The 19,705-nt window shown below is 34.9% G+C and overlaps 1 long non-coding RNA gene and 1 pseudogene across 1 annotated transcript in view; one reads left to right on the top strand and one right to left on the bottom strand.

The window, feature by feature from the left end:
- LOC132439378 (uncharacterized) overlaps positions 1-19,705 on the bottom strand; it is a 375,900-nt gene that overhangs the window by 7,421 nt on the left and 348,774 nt on the right. The gene's annotated exons all lie outside the window — the stretch shown is intronic.
- On the top strand, positions 1,477-2,218 carry LOC132439377 (PEST proteolytic signal-containing nuclear protein pseudogene; annotated as a pseudogene).

Raw genomic sequence — 19,705 nt, 5'->3', positions numbered from 1 at the left:
TCTGCAAGACCCAGCTCTGCTGCTTTAACTTAGAACTTGGGTTCATCTTTGTGATAAAAAAAATCAGTAAATGTGAAGTCTGTTTTTCTTTTTACGTGCTAACTGATCTTTGGGTCTTTAGAAACCCACAGATTTATGATTGCCAAGATGTACAGAATATAAAAGGCCAATCATAAATGTGGGAAGACATAGAGAGAGAAGCTTTATTTCCTCATTTTTATATTTTTGTACATAAAATGTACAATACACTGTGGGTGTTTAGTTCAGAGATGACTTGGTTGGGGAAAAACTATGAGACTTTCTTCTGTTCCACAGAGTGGAAGAGAGAAGAGGGAGGAGAGAAACACTGGCCAGAAACAAGAATTTTCACAGAAGAATAATGATGAGGGCGGAAAAGGCCGCATCTCCTGATGCTCCTTGCTTAACACCCTTGGGAGGACCTGTCTCTAACATTCAGCCACTACCTATCAACTAGTCTCAAGGAACATCTCTCCTAGAACAACATACATGGTTTGGAGTAAGGGAAAATATCAGAAGCTAGAAGGGGCTGCAGTTGCTGACCTTGCCATAGTAATAAGACAATTGAAAGGATGTTCCAGTAAGAATCTCGTTAATAGGCCAGGTTCTACAGAGCAACGTTTTGCAGTCAATAATTTACCTCCAGGAAATTAATTAACAGCTGTCCTGATATTTAGATGTTTTATAAAATACTCAGGAGAATTTCAGAAAGTCACAATTAAGGAAAATGTGTTTTTCTTCAAGGGTATATTCTATCCTTGTTACCAAAGGCCTAAATTCAATATTTAACACTCTACTTTCAGAGTTGATTTGTATTAAAAAAGGAAATGTAGAAAGCTCTATTTCTCAAAAAAACAAATTTGATTGTACACAACTACTACTCTCTGCATGCACTTGGGACAACATATACATTGTCTTGTCATTCAGGCAGATTTATGAGATCCACTTCTCCTTTATTCATACAAAAAGGCTGGCTAAGGAAATAGGTTTGAAATCCAATAAATCTGAGTCAAATCCTTAGTTGGCTACTTGTTAGTTGAGTGATTTCAGGCCATCTACTTAGCTATTTTGGGCCTCATTTGCAGATGGGAATTCCATTTCCATGTATAGATGGGAGTAATGAGAGTACTAATCTCATAGAGTTGTAAGAATTAAATAAAACAGTAAGTTTTAAATAAGTGTTAGTTATCATTATTATTAATAGTTTGGGTCAGTACCCGTTATTGTTTTGGAGGTAAGATTCAAAATCAGGTAGTCTGGCTTGATAGCTTGGTCTCATAACCACTGCATTATTCTCTATATAAGACATGAGGAACGTTTGGAGAAGGAGAATGGCCAAGATGAAAGAGGAAGATGCTTTTGCTCATTGAAGTATCAAAGATCATCTTAGAGACAGAAACATTTAGCTTCGTAAAATTTCTATTAAAACGCTAAAAATTTGGAAGCCGCAGGGGGAAAATGGTGGACGGGAAGGCTGGAGAGGAGAAGCCTGAGAAGCTGCAGCAGACTGGAGCCGCCGGAGGACCTGAAGAAGGAGCAGAAAAACCCGTGAAAACTAAGACTGTTTCTTCCAGTAATGGAGGGGGAAATTCCAGTCGCAGCGCTGAGAAGCGATCCGCTGAAGAAGCTGCAGACCTCCCAACAAAGCCTCCAAAGATCTCCAAGTTTGGATTTGCCACAGGTAGTCAGACAACAAAGAAAGCCTCAGCCATATCCATCAAACTTGTCTCAAGTAAGCCTAAAGAAACCGTTCCAACTCTTGCTCCAAAAGCCCTTTCAGCAGTAGCAGCTTTTAAGGAAGATGAGGATAGTGAACCAGAGTAAATGCCTCCAGAAGCAAAGATGAGGATGAAGACTACTGGAAGGGATACACCAACATCAGCAGGACCAAATTCCTTCAATAAAGGAAAACATGGGTTTTCTGATAACCAGAAGCTATGGAAGTGAAATATAAAATCTCATCTTGGAAATGTTCATGACCAAGACAATTAAATGATGTGTTTGGAAACTGGGGTGTGGAGTGGGTGTAAAGTTAAAAGGAACAGCTTCCTCTTTTTTAAAGAATGGTATAAGACTATTTTTGAAGCCACCGTTTTTTCTTTTCTTTTCTTTTTTTTAAAGATTGAGTGGTACACTAATAAATGAGAATTTGAAATTAGAGGTAATTTATGTTTTATATACAGATTTCAAGACATTTACTAATTTTGTAGTTTCATGTGATTACTTTCCAAAGCTTATAGATAATAAAAAAATCAGAAATGAATGGTACCTTTCTAAGAATTGCATATTTTACTACATGCAACTGTTAACACATTAAGAGGGAAGCAAAAAGTTGTCTATTTAAACTGTAGGCAATTACTCTCTAGCTTAACTCCCTTATTAACCTAAACTGTCTGGCTCCCAGGAACAGCCTTATAGAGAAGGGAGTATTGTATTGGGAGAAAAATGTTACTGGACTATTAACTGAGAAAGTAAATTAGATAAAATTAAAATACAGCTTTTTTTTTCCCCCAATGGGCATTTTTTGTTTCAAATCATCATAAGCTAATTATTGCATTGCTATCAGTGGATACAGATGCTTAGCTCTTTAAAAACAACATTTAAAATTTTTATGTAAACTGTTGAGTATTTAAAATAGCCCACTTCACTTGAGAGGGTCTTGGCTACCTTCATTACTCTTCAAAGAACAACCATTTGCTGCCAAAGTAAACCAATATTTTGAATGTGCTTCTCTTGATTTTTGTTATTAGCTAGTTCCTGTAAGCACTTCCACCAGATCTGGAGGCAAATCATAAGGAAGCTGTTTTTTTTAAAATAACAAACCACCACCAAAAATTTAAAGGGACATGATAGTTAAATATTTGGCTGTTCTTATTTTTTAAAGGGTATAAACACACACACACACACAAAGGCAACACTGTATGAGGATGGAAAATAAGAAAGATGCACTTTCTGTAACTTTATAAAAGTATTTATGTTACTAACTTGTGAAATCCAATTTGATTTGCACTTATTATAGGAATTCTTATTTAGCACAGTAATATGGTTTATTTTAACTGTATACATATTAACCAGTGAACTCTCAAAAGCACATTTTAGATACTGAAAATAAAAGGAAAGAAAATGCATCTTTAAACATATTTTATGGAATCTTTGACCACATATAGTTTGTTAATCTATGTGTTGTAGGATTGTGTTTATTTTGTATTTTTGTCTCGTATATGAATTCTTTTTTAACGTGACAGTTAAAGACATCTTTAAAAGCATAGTCACACATAAAAGAAACATATAGTATAATGATTACCTTGAAAACTCCTACAATGTTAGGTTTGGGGGCAGCTTCAGACTGATTGGTGGTACCTACTCGCTGAACTCTTTTAATAGGTAATAATTCCAGAGAAGCAGCCTGTATATATTCCTAATACTTTGTTCACTTGCATTTGAGTTTGGAGTAAGCCCCAAGTAAAACAATGGAAATGCATATAGAACTATTAGTTCTTACTTACATGATTTAATTATATCAAGATACATGAATTTAACTTGCTTTAACATAGGCAAACTTTCCATTTTTGTTTATTTTAGAGTTTATGTTGAAAAAACTTCCCTCTTCTACATTTTCTTTTCTTGACTCAAATGAAATATTAACTTAAGGTCAAGATGGGAGAAACGACTGAGATGAATGTCTTTACTAAAATACCAATAAATTTGTCAAATTCTAAATAAAATAAAATAAAATAAAACAAACATTAAAAATATGCTTAAAAGTTTACTTGTAAAGAATGTGAGTCAGCCTTCAGATAGACTGGTCGGCCCAGTTGAATATATTATAATTTAAAGAAAAAAATTCAAAAGTTGCTAATGTCACCAATTAATCTGTTTATAATAGAAAACAGTGACAACCACATGAGAATCACATTCACAAAGGTCATATCAAATCTGTGTAGACATCAGCAAAGCCAGAATCAGGGCTTGTTTTTGTGGAAGTCCCAGTATATGGGACATATTTAAGGTTCTGTTACTTTAGAACCAAAAATAGAGCCACCCTGTATTTGTTGGGTTTTTTTGACATTGTAATTGCTTTTTTTTTTTTCTTTTTCTTTTATCTTTTTCAGTACGCGGGCCTCTCACCGTTGTGGCCTCTCCCGTTGCGGAGCACAGGCTCCGGACACGCAGGCTCAGCAGCCATGGCTCATGGGCCTAGCCGCTTCGCGGCATGTGGGATCTTCCTGGACCGGAGCACGAATCCGTGTCCCCCGCATCGGCAGGCGTACTCTCAACCACAGCGCCACCAGGGAAGCCCTGTAATTGCTTTTTTTTTTTATTACTCTCTTGCTATTTGTTTTATATCAAGATGAAAATACATTTTTCTTCTATTTCTTTTTAATTTATTAAAAATAAAATGATAAAATAATAAACATTAGATATTAAAAAATATTTATTTATGTATCACTGGTAGATGTCATACTTTGTGATATTCAAAGCGGGCCAAATTATTAGGTTTTTCTTTTTCTACAGATTCTATACTGCCTTGGAATTATAAAGTATGTGAAAGCAAGGCGATTTAGTGTGGTTTTAAATTTAATTTTTAAATTCTCAGCACCCAGTATGTCATATAGCTCTGCAGTAGTTTTGTAATTATTTACGCAATTGCTCATTATTTTAAAAAACAACTTATACGGTTTGTAAATATTCAGCATTTCTATTCTGTATTCATGGTATTTGTGCTCATGCCAAATCATCTTATTTTAATATATACATTTAGTTATTTCTGATTTGATTGTTTATTCCAAGAGCACATTAAAAAGATTATTGATTTGGAGTGATGGACTTCAGTGACTCTCACCTTTCACTTCTCATTGTTTACAGTTGGGACTGTAAATCATCTATAATTTCTTACATTAGTCTGTACTTCACTAGAAGAAGTTGTCTTAGGAAGAAGTCTCTGATTTTGGATTCACCCTGCTGAACATGGTTTGTTCATAGTTATATGTCAATTCTAAATCAGGGTCAACCACAGCACAAAACTGAAATTGCTGCTTACAGCTAAGAGAGTTGCAATAATTACTGCTGGTTGTCTTTGGTGCCCAAAGCTATAATTATTAAGAGAAAATGATGTGGTTTTATTAGAGGTAACATTTTATAACACTAATATTCTTGTTTCAGGGCAGTAAATAAAATGTCTTTAAGCCCATTTGTGAGTAGAAGTTTCAAACCAAATTAATGACAGACTATACATGGGCTGTCCCAGGGAATTTACTCTTGCCATAGAGGAAGGACCAGAGATAACTTTTTGAAAAAAGAGGTACATTGTATTCTTCTCCTAAAAGGACATTGGAGACTACTCTGACCTGAAATGATGTCTCTTGTACAAGAGGATCTCAGCTCAGCTTAATAGACCAAGCTACAAGCAAGCAGTTATTACTCCCATCTCAAACTTGCTATTTTAGTTCTCCTCCTACAAAATAACATATCTCAGTCTGTCTCTTTGGTAGTTGGACTAAATGACTTACAGACATGAGTGCAACAAAACTAGCACAACTAATGCTCAGCCATTTAGCTTTTTCCTCAAACTCACCCACATAAAAGAGAGAACATTAGGCAGACTGGATTTTCTACTCCTGTTCTCATTTCTCCTCTCAACATAGTGCACAGGCGCTGTGAGAAAAGATGAATGATAAAAAGAAAAATGACGAGAGGACATTGACCTCTATAAATTAAAAAAATATTTCTATCAATGTCTGAAAATACAGAGAGAAGGAGCTCAGAGGGACATATAAACGATTAACAACTGCCCAGAGCCCTGATACTACTCTGTCCTGAAGCTAAGTCAGTATCTGCCTCCACCCAGTCACAGTATTATATCAGAATTACATATGGTGTATTTAAGCCACTGTGAACTTATCTGGACACTGAGAGAGACAAAATGCACTAGACAATTAAGATGATGTTATTCAGGCTTTTGCAATGTGGAGAATGCTCATTAATGAGGAACACCTCAAAGAAAAGGAAAGGAAGGTTTTATAGAGGGAGGTAAACAAGGGATTCATCCATGAAACTTATGGGAGTCCTGAGGAATGGAGGGGATGATATTTTCTTGGAACATGCAAGACGGGGTGGCCCTTTGAGGTTGGCTGCTTCACAGAACACAAAAGATGGAGGCATTTTGGAAGACAAAAGGGTGAGAGGATTTCATAACTATCACTGTTTTCTGGGAGCACAAGGCTCAGGTAAAATTCAACATTGTCAGGACCATGTATTCTTCAGATTATTTCATTATGAAGAATCTTATAATGGGGATGTTCACCTCTTTGGAAAAAAACAGTTTTAAGAAAACAGCTTTATGGAAGTAGAAATTACATACAACAAACTGCACGTATTTAAAGTGTACAATTTGATTAGTTCAACATGTGAAGCCATCACCAGGTTCAGGATAATGAACATATTCATTACTTCTAAGACTTTCTTCATGGCACCCATTTTCAATTCCTCCCTCCTACCCATATTTACTAGACACTGATTAAATGCCAGATATTTTTCATATACTCATGTTTACTGAGCCTGGAAGGAGTGATATCCACTTATAAATCTTTCCTTATTCTTCACATTCAAGTCTCACATCAGCAGAATGCAGTGTTTAATATCTTCACTCAGGAGTCAGAGCTACATTTGAATACTAGCTCTGCCCTTTATAAGGTAGTGACATTAGGCACGTCACTTAACCTGAGTCTTTGTAAAGTGAGGATATATTAGAAGTGGAGTCATAGGGTTCATAAGAGGATTAAGCTATATAGTTAGTACATTTAAAGTGCTAAACTCAGTGTACAATATAAAGAAGTAGTAGGTAGCTATTTGTATAAGTATTATACTTCTTCTCTCCTGGTTAATATGCTACCCAAAGCCATACCTCTGAGTAAGTAGAGCAATAGTGCATGGCAAAATTTCACTAATTCAGATTAATGGGAATGTTTAAACTGAATTAATTAAAAAAAGAACAATGTATGGATTATTTTAAAAGAAGTATACATTGGTAACTTTTGAATTCAGGCATTATCTGGAGCTCTGCTAACAACATATTGAATAGAGTCTTTGTTCTAAAAGTATAAAAGAATAGTCATTAATTAGCATATCAAAGCACCAATTAAATGGTAATACTTATTCCTTACTGGGGACTCTGAATAGAGCAGCTCCCCAGAAAGAGATAATCCTTCACTTAAATAAATTAGAAACAGGAGTGGGCAGGATCAAGATGGTGGAGTAGGAAGACTCTGAGCTCACGTCCTCCCACAGGCAGAACAAAATTACAACTACTTGCAAAGCAACTATCTATGAGAACAACCTGAAGACATAAAAGATTTTCTACGACTAAAGATAAAGAAGGAACCACAGTGAGATGATAGGAGGGGTGGAGATATGTTCTAGTCATGACTCACATCACCAGGTTTGTGACCCATTAAAGCGAGGGATCACACAACCACAGAGGTTCTCCCCAAAGAGTGAGACATACAAGCTCCATACAGAGCTCCCAAGCCTGGGGGTCCTGCACCAGGAAGAACCAGAATGTCTGGCTTTGTAAACCACTGGGCCTTACCTTCGGAGACAGCCAGAGAGCTATAAGAAATAGGGACTCTGCTTTTTAAGAGTGTGCCCCAAATCTCACATACTCTGAGTCCTAGCACAGAGGCAGTAGTTTGAAAGGCTCCTGGGTCACTTTCTGATCTCAGAGATAGATTCCCAGAGAGGCAAGTGTCAGCTGGAACTCCCCATGGGGACAGAGACCCTGGTGGTAGCCATTTTTAGGATCTTGTTCTACCACCATAATACTGGCACTGGACAGCACCATCTTGGAATCCTTCCTCTGTCCTATTAGCACCAGGGGCTTATCCTGCCCACTAGTAAGCCTGCAGCAGAAGCACTCTGCTGGGCCACATAGCCAGTCATTTGGGGAGACTGCCTTACCGACCAGCTGGCTCATAACACTTGCACACTGCCAGGCATCATAACCAGTTGCACCAGGAGCCTGCCCTGCCCACCAGTGCACCTGCAGCAATCTCACAAGGCAGGGCCATGCAGCCAGCTGGGGTGGAACCAGCCCCAATTATCAGTGTGCCCACAGTAGTTGGTCTTGTCACAATAATCATGAGGTTAACAATCACAAAAACTAGAGGAAATAATCTGCAGAAAAATACCAAGGAATAAATAAATTTAAAATGTTTTAAGGAATAAAAATGAACAGACAAATATAAAGAAAGAACAAGACACTATAAAAAAGATGAAGAAAAAAGAACAAGAAAGAAAAAAAAAAGAAGAGAAAGAAATGAGGAAAAGGGAAATTAAAGTAAATTCTTTTGGAATTCTAGAAATAAAAATAAATCGTTGAAATAAAAAAAAAAAATCCTGAGCAATTTTACATAACCCATACACAAGAACACTCCGAAAACTGGAGAAAAGCCAGGGAAATAAAAATGTTCTCAGATGAACAACTGAGAGGATTCGCTGTCAGGAAACCTGCCCTGCAAGAAATGTTAAAAGAAGTTCTTCAGAAAGAAGTAAAATGATATAAGTCAGAAAATTAGATCTCTATAAAGAAAGGGAGAACATCAGAGAAGGAATAAATAAAAGTAAAGTATCATCTTTTATATTTTGTAATTGATATAAAAGATAACTGTTTAAAGTAATAACAGTAACAATATATTGGATGATTGTAGCCTATGGATAAGTGAAATAAATGATATCAATGATATAAGAGAAAGGAGAGAGGAATAGGAAATACTCTGTTATAAGGTATGTACACTGCAAGCAAAGTAATATAGTATCATTTAATGTGAACTGAGATTAGTTATAAATGTATATTGCCAACTTTATGGCAAACACTAAACAAAATTCCAAAGAAGTATAATTGATATGATCACAGAAAAAATGGGAATCATATAAAACGTTCATTTGAAAGCAGAGAAGGCAGAAACAGAGAAAGGAAAAATAATGTGCCATGAATAAAAAAAAGTTACAAACAAAGTAGATATTAATTCAATTATACCAATAATCACCTAAAATGTGAATGATCTAAACATCAGTTAAAAGATAGAAATTGTTAGAGCAAAACAAAAAATAAGACCTAACTATGTGTTGTCTACAAGAAACCCAACTTAAATATATAGATATGGTAGCTTAAAAGTACTGAATGGAGAAAAGTATACTATGTTAACAGTACTCAAAAGAAAGAAGGAATAGCTATATTAATTTCAGACAATCAGACTTTACAACAGGAAAATTATCGAAAATGAAGAAGACGCTACATAGTGATAAAAGGGTCAAGACGTAACTGTCCTTAACATGTATACAACTAACAATAGAACATCAAAATGCATGAGGCAGAAACTGTTAGAACTGAAAGAAAAAATAGATAAGTCCACTACTATATTTGGATACTTCAACACTCTTTCATAACTAATACACCAAGCAGTCTGAAAATCAGTAAGGTTAGAGTTGACCTGAATAGCACTATCAATCAATTTGATCTAATTGACAGTTATATAATAATCCATTTAACAACAACAGTAATAATATTACTCTCAAATTTACATGGAACATTGGCAAAGACAGAACACATTTTTGGCCTTAAAATATACAATAACAGATTCAAAACTAGGAATCATTCAGAATATGTTTTAGACTATAATGAAATTAAACTAAAAATCAACAATAAAAAAAGAGCTGGAAAATACCCAAATGTTGGGAGTTCAAACATAACACTTCTAAATAACCCATGTAGCAACAGAGAAGTCTCAAGAGATTAAAAAAAGTTTTTAAACTTTAAAAATAAAAATACAATTTATCAAAACTTGTGGGATGCAGTAAAGTCACGTTCAGAGGGAAATTTACAGTTTTAAATGCATTTATTGGAAAAGGTGAAAACATAAAATCAATAATCTAAGACTAACAATCTATTTCCCTTAGAAAACCAGAGAAAGAAGAGCAATTTAAGCATAAAGTTAGCATAAGAAAAAAATAATATAAATTAGAGCAGAAATCAATGAAATTGAAACTAGAAAAACAGAGAAAATCAACCAAACCAATAGCTGCATCTCTGAAAAGATAAGTAAAATTAATTAGCCTCTAATAAGGCTAAACAAAAATTTAAAGAGAGAGAGAGAAGACACAGATTACATATTTTTTTAAAGTATCATAATGTTCATTGATAGATCCAAGTATATAAAATCAGGGCAGGAACATAACTTGCAAAATTAAGTAGACAATTTTAATACTATAATAAGAGGGAACAATTCAAATTCTCACCATTTGTATAACTTCCACAAAAAAAAAAAAAAAAAACACTTAAGAGCATTTACCATCTTTTAAAACTGATCATTTTTGTGCAAGTAAACTGTTTCTTTTAAAAATACTTGTGTACTTGCCCAGCTCAAGGATATTAAAGTCCAGCACATAAAGCCCATTACCAGAGGTCAAGCTACAGGCAATACTACTGAAATTTGAAAAGTGTTTATCATTATTTATCTCATGGGCATTAAAAAGATAATAAAGATATTTCAACTCTATGCACACATATTTTATAAATTAGATGCAAAAGACCGACTCCTTGAAAGACACAGACTTAAAAAACCTCACACAAAGAGGAACTGATGATTTGAATATGCATATATCTATTAAAGAAATTTAACCAATAATTAATAATCTTACAAAACAGAAAGCACCAGGTCCAGAACAAAACAGAAAGCACCAGGTCCAGATGATTTCAATGAGGAGTTTTACCAAACATTTAAGGAAACAATGCTACCAATTCTCCACAATCTCTCAGTGAAATAGGAGCAGAGGGACTATTTCCTAAATCATTCTATGAGGCCAGCATTCCTTAACAGCAAAACGAACCAAAGAACTATTAAAAGAAAGTAAAATTGCAAACCTATATCTCTCATGACCAAAGATACACTAATCCTCAAAAAAATTAGTATTTTGAATCCAACAATGTATAAAAAGAAACATGCTTCATAATCAAGTGGTATTTATTCCAGTTATGCAAGGCTTGTTGAACATTAAAAAATAAATCATTGTAATCCACCATATCAAACACATTACAGATGAGAAACATTTAAGAATTTGGATTAAGAAATGCACTTACCAGAGTTGATTTTCATAGTTTGGACATATTAAAATGCTTTATTATCTTTATATTTGATGTATTTTCCAATAATAAAAAATCCAGTTTTTCCAATTACCCTCTTTGGGTAATGGGAACCCCAAATGCCAAGTATCTAATCATCTCCAGGGTGGTAAGAGATGGGAGGCCTTTTAGGTATCAGTATAGTTTTATTAGACAGAAATATTTATTATTCAGTTTTCTGAGATGTTCTTTTTGTTAAGAACAGAACTGAATCAGTTTGCTGTACACCCGAAACTAACACAACATTGGAAATCAACTATATTTCAATAAAAATTTTTAAAAAGAACATATCTCACTCTATTAAACTAACACTGTTTTGTCATATAAGCAATAGCAGCAGGAGAGAGTAAGTTTAATTTTTGCACAAACAATTTCATGCAGTTGTCATTAATATCAAGGAAGTAAATGTTGGTCTTAATGCTGTCCTGGTTTCTAAATAAAGAGACGTCAAACTGTACCTTTGCAGAATAGAAATCTGTGCCTTATTTAGCACTGAGAGAATGACGAGAAATCGAAAGCTTCCAGCATGTATTTGCCATTCAAAATGTGCACAGAAATAAGAGTCTCTTGTAACAAGAGAAACATGAAGAGAAAAACTAGAGTTTTCTTTTCTTTTTTCCTTTTACTACATTATAGCAGTTGGAAGTCATTATAATGCTTGTCATTGCATTTGGATAGGGTGTGCCAACTTTTTACAATGAGATTCTATACAAAGGGGCAGGAACTTTTCTTTGAGTGGCATTTCTGCAAGAATTTCAAGGAAAGGAAAAAGAAAAGAGGAAAAAAAAAAAAAAGGAAATGAGGGTAGTTTTCCTTCCCAGCCTTGAGCATGGTCTCTTTCTTGCCTCACTTGGAGTTAACTTCTTGACTCCACAATTACTATGTGTAATAAGTTGACTGTATGCCACAATCTCTTTATAATTCAGTTTCTTTATCTTTAGTGAATAACTACAGTTCTATTCATGAAAATATTCTTATGTTTTGGAAGAAAATAGATAGCAAAATTCAGTTTCATACAATCCAAGAGTTGCAAGGGGCTCTAAGATTTAGTCTGTTTGTGTCATTGAAATGTAAGTTCCTTCCTATCCTTATACAGGAACATAAAAGTAGTGCATATAAGATTTGTAAACAAAAGGGCATTAAGTAGGAATTTGCAGACGTTCCTGTTCCTCTTCCTAGTAGCCCAGATGCAATCTATCCTCTGGAAACAGGCACATGGAATTTTGTGTCTTGTTTAAGATAAAAACTTCTTAAAGAAAGATTTCTCTAACAATTAGGGTCTTTCAACAAGTAAATGAACTGGAAGCTTTCAGGCGGCTGGAAATATTAAAACAGGAATTATGTAGGGGATTCTGGTACCGTGGAGGAGACTGACTTCCAAGGTCTATACACTTGCTATGAGTCTATGGTTTCTTCTGCCTAATTTTTTCCAGCTCCCTTCCTAGTTATACTCTACTGTGGGCCGTTACTAATGCCATAATAGCATTTTTAATGTAATTCATGAAAATTAAATTTTATGTGAAATTCGAAAACATTGTGTATGGCAAACATTTTAGCTTGCTCTTTTGGCATCAGTGAAAATACAAATTACAAAGGCAACAAACGTGACCATGGCTTGATATATAAAAGAGTAGTGTGTAAATGAATTAGTCATGAGATTATCATGTAGAAAATGATAAACAGCTTTTATTAAGGGAAGGGAGTCAATACCCCTTCCCTTTTATCTTTTTCTAATTTTTAGGTCTAGGCCATGAGACCATGTTTCTTAATATTCAGAGGAGATGCCTTGTGAACCACCTTCAGCATGGCAGCTATGATTCAGCATCATGACCCCCACTAACACAGAAGAGTTATTGCATCCTTCCTAATCTGATGCTTCTATGGCCTGTTTTCTTTGACTTTCAAATGAATGTGAAATGACATTCCAAAGAAAATGAATCCAGGGACTTCCAAGGTGGTCCAGTGGTTAAGACTCCATGATTCCACTGCAGGGGCGCAGGTTGGATCCCTGATCGGGGAAGTAAGATCCCACATGCCACACGGTGAGGCCAAAAAATAAAAAAATTAAAAAAAAAACACAAAAAACACACAAAATGAATCCAGCATTACTGGATATTAGCTGTACTTATTATGACTTTTGCAGAACTTATTTGTGTTTTAGAGTCAAGTAAAATAAAATGTGAATCAGTACTTTTTGAAACAGGTCATGGCTGTCTGCTAGAATCACAAAGACCTTGTGTGACACTGAAGTGAATCTCTGTGTCTGGGAATACGGATCAATGGGTTCATTAAAAATCATTTAGCAGAGATAGTTTCCATTAATTTCCATTCTCTGTTCTTCACATTTGGGAGGGCCTGAAAAGAATCAATACGCACAACACTCTGTTATTTACTGGTGAAGGCAGAATTTTCTGAAAAGAAATAAGGTTTGTTCTGATGATGGACATGTCTATTTCAGGCTAAAGTTGATTAGGATATAAATAAATGTACTAGGAAAAGTATGACAGTGATTATACTACAAATACAGGTGTAGGGGGTACCTCTAAAGACCTCTAAATGTAAATTAAATAACATTTACCTGGTTGGTAACATTGGACCGACCATTTATTTAATCTATTAATTTATAAAATGCAGGTGATAATTTCACCTATCTCCTACAGTTGCTGTCGAGATTAAATGAGAAAATATGTTTAAATTATGTAACAAACTGCCTGGAAGATAGTAAGAGCTTGATAAACATTAGCCTTTATTGCTGTTATTATTGTTGTTACAAATTATACAGGACAGAGAGTATGCAAGCAATGCGGTGATAGGAATAGTACCAGACTGCAAATCAGCAAGCCTGTATTCTAAAACTTTTTTGATGACTAAAAACCTGAATAGCTGTTAGCAAACCACTTAACTTCTTTGAGCTGAAGGTAATTTTTTTGTTTCTTTGTTTTGTTTCTTTCCTGCATTCCTGTTTTGTTTTCTCTTGCATTGTTTTGTTTTTGCCTATGTTATAGAGAAGTAGGCTAATGGATCTCTCTCTCATTGTCTCTCTTTCTCCTAAACGCTCTTTAAAAAAAATAGTTGTAAAAGTTGTCTACATGAATATATATATATATATATATATATATATATATGATTCTATAAAGGCCATCATATTGATTGCAAATCCACTTGTTAAATGTCTTACTAACTTTAAATACTGAAAACTTATACATTAGAACATTTTGAAGTGAATAGGATACAAGAGCATGACTTAATCAAGGTATTTAGAATAGCAGTTCTCAAACTGCAGCAATTTTTTCCCCCACAAGAGACATGTCTGGAGACATTTTTGGTTAAGATTGGGAGTGAATGAAGGTACTATGCCACTGGTTTCAAATAAATACAGGCCACTGATGTTACTCATCATCCTACAACACACAGATAGGGCAGCTCCATACAACAATACATTATCTAGGCCCAAACATTAATAGTGCCAGTATTGTGAAATCCTGATTTAAAGCATCGTTTAACAAAAGCAATTCCATAGACTTTTACTGAGGGCCAACTGTGTTCCAGGCATTGAATCTATACAGAGAGTTGGATAAAATAGCTTTTGTCTTCAAGGAGACAGTAAGTCATCTATCATTTCTTTGTAATCATATCCTTGCCTTTAAAAGTAAGCAAATATTAGTCATAAGTCCTAGAAGTACATGTATGAAAGGATAAAGGTCACAGACTTTTGGCTTCTCTATTGGATCAAGATATCAGCTGAGTGGGTTTAAATAGCAATAGTTCTATATTCATACATGTATATGGTCCAAGTCATTTGGAAGAAAATAAAATAAAAATAAATGACATAAACTAAGAAGTAAGAAATACAGTACCCATTGATAACATAAATTCATATATTAATGTCATCTCTGCAAATATACTTGAAAATGACTAAGGAATAAAATCAGAGATCTCAGAGAATTTTTTTGGGCAGAGATCAGAGCACTTAACTGAAATTTTAGTTAAGAACTAAGAATACTTTTTATTCTAAGTAGAAATAACTTTTCACAGAAACTATTTTTGTGAAACTGTCAGTGTGTCACGGAAAAGAAAAGGGCACAGGAGGTAAGTTGAAATTAAACTTGTAATAACTGTCTGTTTCACAGGTTGTCAAGGGGGTAATTATGATTCACACTCACAAAGTGGAAGGTGGCAATGTACGGAAAGAGTGAAACTCCTTACAAAATACCAAATAGGATGGCAGAAATAATCATGTCAGACGCTATGTTAGGAACCTGATGTTTTATTAGGAGGGAAACTGTTAGAGCAGGGGCTGCAAGGAATGGTGCATAGATGATTTAAAAGAAAAGCAGTGGGATGACTCAATCTCTTTAATTTACTGTTTAAAAAAGTATTTTGTTGTCATAGGAACATTTAACATTAGATTTATTCTCTTAACAAATTTTTAAGTGTACGATAGTCTTGTTGACCATAGGTACACTGTCGTACAGCAGATCTCAACAGCTTATTCATCCTTCCTAACTGAAACTTTATGCCCCTTGATTAGTAACTCTCAGTTCCCTTTTCCCCCAGGTACTGGCAACTTGATCTCCCTAGATTAAGTTGACCATAGTAATGGTGTTTATGTGGAGAAACATCTGGGAAAAAAGTTGAAAGTTTACAAATAACTCAAATTTCTGTCTATAAAATTTTATTTTTTAAATGTTTTTTGGCCATTTGGAGCACAGGGACCATATTTATAGTCCCACCTTATACACATAGAAAATTGGGAAGACATACATAAAGCATTGGTTTTCAGACATTGAACAATGGGAAGTGCAGGACCATGATCCTTGAGTGAAATGAAACAAAACTAGGTGAGGTTTATGCTCACTTTGGCTTAAGGCATGAAGGCAATTTTCAGGCCACAAAATGGAGAGGAGAACATGAGCAGAGCCTTGTAAGAGCAATAAATCGAAGAGACAGATGTAAGTTGAAAAGGGAAGCCACAATGACTGAGGCAGAGTACATGAGAGGAAGGGGCTGCATAGAGAGAATGTTCTGGAGACCTGCAGGGGTCCCCTGGAGTCATATGACTCCAATCTGGAGAAAGAAGCAGCAGAAAGCAATAGGCTAAGCAATTCCTGGAGCTCATTCAGGGGTGGAATGTGTGTGCATTCTCACGAGCCAGAGCAGAAAGACTCCAGTGTACACTTGACATCAGGTAGAGTCCTCAGAAATATGTTACCTTAATATTATGGCTGTATTAGCTACTGAAAGGCTAGTCAGAATCTGTCCTAAAAAAGCAAGCCACAGAAGGATCCAACCAATTTCAATTTAACACATGACAGAGCGAAGTCTAACACTATTTAAAGAAATATATTAAAATCCAGCACATAACCACATAAAATTCACAATGTCAGGCGTCTAATAAAAATTGCCCAACATTCAAATAAGCAGGGATATTTAACTCATGACAAGGAGGATAACTAATCAGTAGAAACAGACCCAGAAGTGACATGGGTTGTGGCATTAATAGACAAAGACATTAATTAAAAACAGCTTTTTAAAATATGCTCCCTATGTTCAAGAAGATAGAGGAAAAGTTTGTGTTGATGAGGAGAAAAAATAAAGACAACAAAAAGACTGAAATAGAATGTCTAGATTTAACTGAAAGAAAAAAAATTAAACCCTGATAAAATAAACATGAGATTAGACATCACAGAAAAAAGGATCAGTGAACTGGAAGGCATAGTAACAGAAACTATCCAAAATCAGGTACAGAGAGAAAAGACAGAAAAAATAAATTAAAAGACCATGGGTGACCTGTGGGATAATATTAAGGAGGATAGTGTTAAGCAGTCAGGCTTTCATGTAACTGGAGTCCTAGAAGAAGAGGAAGAGGAAAAATATTTGAAGAAATAATAGCTGAAAAGATTTTCAGATTTGATGAGAACTGTAAACCCATAGATCCAAGAGGGTCAACAGACCACGTGCAAACAAATACAAAGAAAATCATCTCAAGTCATAATCAAATTGATGAATACTGGTGATAAAGAGAAAATATTAAAAGTGCTTGAGGAAAAAGTGTTTCATACAGAACAACAAAAATGATTGCAAATTTCCCATCAGAAACTTTGTAGGCCAGAGATATTATGCGAAGTGAGAGAACACAAAATGCTTTATACTGTATGATTCTGAAAAAAAAAGTTTTGGAGGCAGAAACTGGTACATTATTGCCAGAAGTCAGGGAGAGGGGGCAGAAAATGACTGCAAAGGAGCATGAGGGAACTTTTTAGTAACTGAAGTCAGGACAGTGATGGTAGGTACATAATTGAATCTGTTATAGAATTATATAATTAAATTTATCAAACTTATTGTATGTAACTAAGCCTCAGTAAAGCTGCTTAACAAGAGCAAAAACAATAAAGGTAGCCTGTAGTAAACTCTTTGGCAAAGCACAATTGTGTGATGCAAATCTTTATTTGGTAATTGATCTTCTCTATTAAATCAGATAATTAAGTATTTGATTTTATTATATCGAAGAATAGCTAAACTTGTTATCTTCTCATTTGTTCCTTGATTTATTTGCTGATTTTTGGTTAATGTTCATAGTCCAGAAGAAATTTTAATGTCAGTGAGTAAAAGAGGCATTCGAGCTCTTGAAATATTGCAAAGTATACAAGTTTCTTCTATGATATGAAAAATCCTTAGGTGCTTCAATTCATTGGTGTTCACATTGGAGATTAATATTTTTTGTCACTAATTTATTGTTGGACTTAGATGGTTGAATGCTTAGAATGAAAACATTAGTTTCTTATCATTTTTCTTTCCTTTCTCACCAAATTTTTCTATCTCTGATGTGGAACAGGTCAGAAAGATTTGCTCACTGGATGGCCTTGAGGTGTACGTCCATTTGGTTGTAGGATCAAGGGACTTGTTAAAGTTATTAACCTGAAGATGCCATAGTCTTTCTGCACAAATTCACCCTGGACATGATATATAGTGGATATCCATTCCATGGCTTGGTCCCCACCCCCAAATTCCATGTTTTTGAACTGGGTCTGACCTGTGGCCTGGCTGTATTCTTATGGTTGTGATAAGCCAGAAAAAAAATGGTTTGTACCAACCTGGGCCATAGTTGGCCCAATGTGATGGCCTATTTAGACACTTAGCAATTGTAGTGTCATTCAATTTATTTTTTAAATGTGCTACTATGAAAGATTAGTATACTATTCTATATCCTGTAGATAAATAGTGAATAGTTATTAACTAGAAGATTTAATGGCATTTAAATGAAAGGTAAGAGAAAGTAGCCAAAAGTGAGGAAGTTTTCCATGTTTTTGAGAATAGCCTAAAAATGTGCTAGTGAGATTTCACAGAGATCAGAATCACAGAATCTAACTTTTCTGTTATAACTTCCATCTAGTGCCAAAGTATCTTATAATAGGTAGTCTTTAGTGAAAGTAAAAACCATTCCACTGTTAAGTCTGTTGATTAATGTTCTCAGACCTAGTGAAGTTACATGTAAACTTGTAGAATTTTACTCAGTAGGAAGCAAATCATATCTGTCCAGTGGAATAGATCATTCCATTTTTGTATGTAACCCAGCAATCCTAACATTCTATTATTAAATCGCCTAGAAATATCTTGCTCTTCAAATGCCCTTTTAATCAATTTTAACATCTCATGTGTACCCTCATTGATAAGTTAAATTAAATCTTTTCATGTGTTTATTTTGGACTTTTATGAGAGCCTTTTAAAATCTTCCTGAAAATTACATTTTACACCATGTTTCATATTATTCCATAGCCCAGAAACTCTTCAGTTCATTATATTAACATTGACTAATTTCTCCTCTGTGCCAGACACTGTTCCAGGTACTAGTTCCATCCTTGAGATTTTCACAACGGTTACAGAGTTCATAATGCCATGTGGCAGGATCTCTAATGGAATTACTCAAACAGTCTGTGGGAAAACAGGTAGTGTACATGATTCTGACTGGACTGTTGAAATCAAAGAGAGCTGCAAAGGAGAAGCAGTATTACATCTGAGCTTTGAAATTTGAGAAGAATTTAACCAACAAGGCAAGGGAGAGAAGTACAAGGTGGGTAAGAGGAGGACATTCTAGGTAGATAAATGTAGCAGCAAAGGCAGGAATGTATATAAGAGTTTGGCACATTCATTTAATCAAGAATTTCAGGCTTGCCAGAGTAGATAGCATGTAAAATGAGGAGTGGCTGCAGTGACACTATAAACAAAGGCCCCCTATACTTGGTGAAGAACATTTTATTCCTTGCTAAGGAGTTTAGCATTATCCTTTTGGCAATAAGGATCTATGAAGGTTTTAAAGCACCTTCCTTCATGGTAATCTACATCTTTGGACACTCTGTGTCAGAGTGGAGAATTAATTGAAGGAAAAAGATGCTATATTTATGGAGACCAAAAAATGCTTCCTGAAAGAACTTAAGACAGAATTAAGATCCACATCAGAAACACTGCAGTAGAGGTGGAGTAATTTTCAGATTAATTAGGGAGATAGATTCG

The sequence above is a fragment of the Delphinus delphis genome, chromosome 16 (assembly GCF_949987515.2).
Source record: "Delphinus delphis chromosome 16, mDelDel1.2, whole genome shotgun sequence".
Taxonomy (NCBI): Eukaryota; Metazoa; Chordata; class Mammalia; order Artiodactyla; family Delphinidae; genus Delphinus; species Delphinus delphis.
The sequence above is the reverse complement of the archived record's forward strand: the minus strand, read 5'-3'. Positions and strand labels throughout refer to the sequence as shown.